Genomic DNA, 3,590 nt, shown 5'->3' on the forward strand with positions numbered 1-3,590 from the left:
CCTACAAAATGTATATATTGCTGTTGAAGGCATGGGAAACTCACCCATGTGTGGGATGATTGTTTACCTAATGATTGTTCCACAGTCCATTTCTTGTGTATGTGATGCATTATTGAAAGACACCAACAAGGCCCAAATGGGAATTATATAGACTCAATGTGGTAATCATGGGCAATTTAGATATGGAAAATTCTTGGCACTTAAAAAATCTATTGTTCAACTACAGAGTATAGTGAGGTAGCAATACAAAACAAAACCAACAAATGAAGAAGGATAAATGTATTCCAAGAGGTTTCCAGCTAGACTAGAAAGACTGGTGGCTCAGCTTTTGCTGCATTATTCATCTGAAAAGTTCTTGTCAAATGTGCTTTTTTTTTGTAAAATATATTAGAAACAGTGATCACAGATGTGAATGTCCTTCCTTTTTCGTTTTCTTTCTTCCCTCCTTCTTTCCTTTCTCTCCCTCCAACCCTCCCTCCTCATCTCTTTTTCTTTCTTTCTCTCTCTCCCCTTCTCTCTTTCTTCTTTCCTTCCTTCCTTTCTCTCTGACAATCAGTTTATGGATTATTTGGAACAAATTTAGTCAAAATGTGGTTAGCTTCATTGAAAATAGCTCATATGTAGCAAGGGGTTGACTATTTGCTGAGATGCTTTCTTTAACTCAAGATATTGGAATGATAAGATTCTGGAACACTAAAATTATTGGATCTATTGTTGCTTTCAAGATGATGTTTTCATTCTGCTCTCATAGGGTATATGAACTTCCTAAACTGGTGATTACAACAAAAATCTAGAACACTGTTGAATTCCAGAATGTACAGAAATTTAGAGTCCAAACAGAAGTTAAACCAATAACAATGAAGACTACTTTCTTTGTAGTCAAATTCCCTAAGTTTTAGTTCTGTCACAGAGTTTGAAGAACTCTGGAATTTTTCTCTAAAGATGAAGTCTCACAAAGGATCTGACGGGACTCCTCATGAAAGAAGATATACAGATAGAATGTGATAAGATGCTGAAATTTGTGTCATTTTAGAATTGTACATTAAAACAACAGTGAGCTATCACTTTACAGCTATGATAGTGGCCAAATCTGAAAAATCAACACCAAATGCTGGCAAGGATGTGGACTAGCAGGAAGTTTTATTCATTTCTAGGGGAATGCAAATAGGTAGTTTTTATTTTTTTTAATAAAATAGACATATTCTTACCATATATTCAGCAATTGTATTCCTTGGTATTTATCCAAATGAGTTGAAAATTTATGTCCATACAAAAACCTGCACACAGATGTTTATAACAGTTTTGTTTGTAGTTGGCAAAAGTTGGGAACAACCAAGATGTCTTTCATTCAGTTCAGTTCAGTTGCTCAGTTGTGTCCGACTCTTTGCGACCCTATGAATCGCAGCACGCCAGGCCTCCCTGTCTGTCACCAACTCCCGGAGTTTACCCAAACTCATGTCCATCGAGTTGGTGATGCCATCCAGCTGTCTCATCCTCTGTCGTCCCTTTCTCTTCCTGCCCCCAATCCTTCCCAGTGTCAGGGTCTTTTCCAATGAGTCAACTCTTCTCATGAGGTGGCAAAGTATTGGAGTTTCAGCTTCAACATCAGTCCTTCCAATGAACACCCAGGACGGATCTCATTTAAGATGGACTGGTGGGATCTCCTTGCAGTCCAAGGGACTCTCAAGAGTCTTCTCCAACACCACAGTTCAAAAGCATCAATTCTTCGGTGCTCAGATTTCTTCACAGTCCAACTCTCACATCCATACATGACTACTGGAAAAACCATAGCCTTGACTAGATGGACCTCTGCTTTTTAATATGCTGTCTAGGTTGGTCATAACTTTCCTTCCAAAGAGTAAGGTTCTTTTAATTTCATGGCTGCAATCACCATCTGCAGTGATTTTGGAGCCCAAAAAATAAAGTCTGACACTGTTTCCACCATTTCCCCACCTATTTACTGTAAAGTGGTGAGACCAGATGCCATGATCTTAGTTTTCTAAACGTTGAGCTTAAAGCCAACTTTTTCACTCTCCTCTTTTACTTTCATCAAGCGGCTTTTTAGTTCCTCTTCACTTTCTGCCATAAGGGTGGTGTCATCTGTGTATCTGAGGTTATTGATATTTCTCCCGGCAGTCTTGATTCCAGCTTGTGCTTCTTCCAGCCCAGCGTTTCTCATGATGTACTCTGCATATAAGTTAAATAAGCAGAGTGACAATATACAGCCTTGATGTACTCCTTTTCCTCTTTGGAACCAGTCTGTTGTTCCATGTCCAATTCTAACTGTTGCTTCCTGACCTGCATACAGGTTTCTCAAGAGACAGGTCAGGTGGTCAGGTATTCCCATCTCTTTCAGAATTTTCCACAGTTTATTGTGATCCATACAGTAAAAGACTTTGGCATGTAAATGGATAAATTTTGGTACATAAAGACAATAGAATATTATTCAGCACTAACAGAAATGAGCTACCAAGCTGCGAATAGACATGGAGAAACTTTAAATGTATATTACTAAGTGAAAGAAGTCAATCTGAGAAGGTGGCATACTATGGGATTCAAAGTATATGGCATTTTGAAGTGACAAAATTATGGAAGCAGTAAAAAGGATCAGCGGTTGACAGAGGCTGGAGGAAGGGAGGGATAAATTAGCAGTATATAGAGAATATTTTGGGGGAGTAACAATACCCTGTATGGTTCTATAATTGTGAACACTTGTCCAAACATATAGACTGTATGATACCAAGAGTGAACCCCAAGATAAAGTGTGGAATATGGGTGATAATGATATGGCAATATGGGTTTATCAATTGTGACAAATGTATTACTCTGGTGAGGAAATTTGATAGTGGGGGAGGCAGTGTATATATGGGAAGAGAAGATATATGAGAAATCTCTGTACCATTCACTCAGTTTTGCTGTGAACCTAAAACTGCTCTTTAAAAAGTCTACTTGTTCTTCTTCGGGCTTAAGCCGACTGTTTAGGCTTGGAGAAGAACCGGCAGTACTTCACATAATTTTTGGAGGTCTTGTAAGGCAGACAAGACCAAAAAAAAAAAAAAATTAAAAAAAAAAATTAAAAAGTCTACTTAGAAAAAGAATGTGAGATTTAGTTAAATGGCTGGATAGAAGATAAATATACATGACTGAATATTTTTCTTTGTTCTAGCACTAAGCACTTTGACGTATTAATGGGAAAACTGTTCCATTTTCTCCACCTAGTTTACTTCAGTTTATCTTATTCTTTTTCTAACTTTTTAAGACACTCCTGCCTCTTCTCCCAACCTACCTGTTCCTCCCTTGATCTCTTACCCTGGTTCACTGAAATCCTCTCCTCACCACTCTTTTATTTCATCTCCCTCTTCCCCACAGCCAAAGGAAGCTAAAGTTTAAAAAAAGTATATTCCTCTCCAAGCCAAACTTCACTAAATCACAAAAATAACTGTCGTGGTTAGTGTTTTTTTTTAAAAATTAAAGTCATTGAATGTGGAAATACGGCCCACAAATATACACTGAGCATCCATTGTGTTCTCTCAACTATAAGTGGAGTCATGGCTTTCCCCTAATACATATTATGTTTAAAAAAGATACAG

General features: G+C 37.7%; 1 long non-coding RNA gene across 1 annotated transcript; it reads right to left on the reverse strand.

The window, feature by feature from the left end:
• Positions 1-449: 449 nt before the first annotated feature.
• On the reverse strand, positions 450-2,690 carry LOC145503534 (uncharacterized). Its single transcript, XR_014051547.1, has 2 exons — positions 2,548-2,690; positions 450-1,597 (listed from the first exon to the last, which is right to left on the reverse strand). It is a non-coding gene; the product is annotated as an uncharacterized LOC145503534 (long non-coding RNA).
• Between the last annotated feature and the right edge of the window lie 900 nt (positions 2,691-3,590).

This window comes from Giraffa tippelskirchi, chromosome 4 (genome assembly GCF_054371585.1).
Source record: "Giraffa tippelskirchi isolate mGirTip1 chromosome 4, T2T-mGirTip1v1.2.pri, whole genome shotgun sequence".
Taxonomy (NCBI): domain Eukaryota; kingdom Metazoa; phylum Chordata; class Mammalia; order Artiodactyla; family Giraffidae; genus Giraffa; species Giraffa tippelskirchi.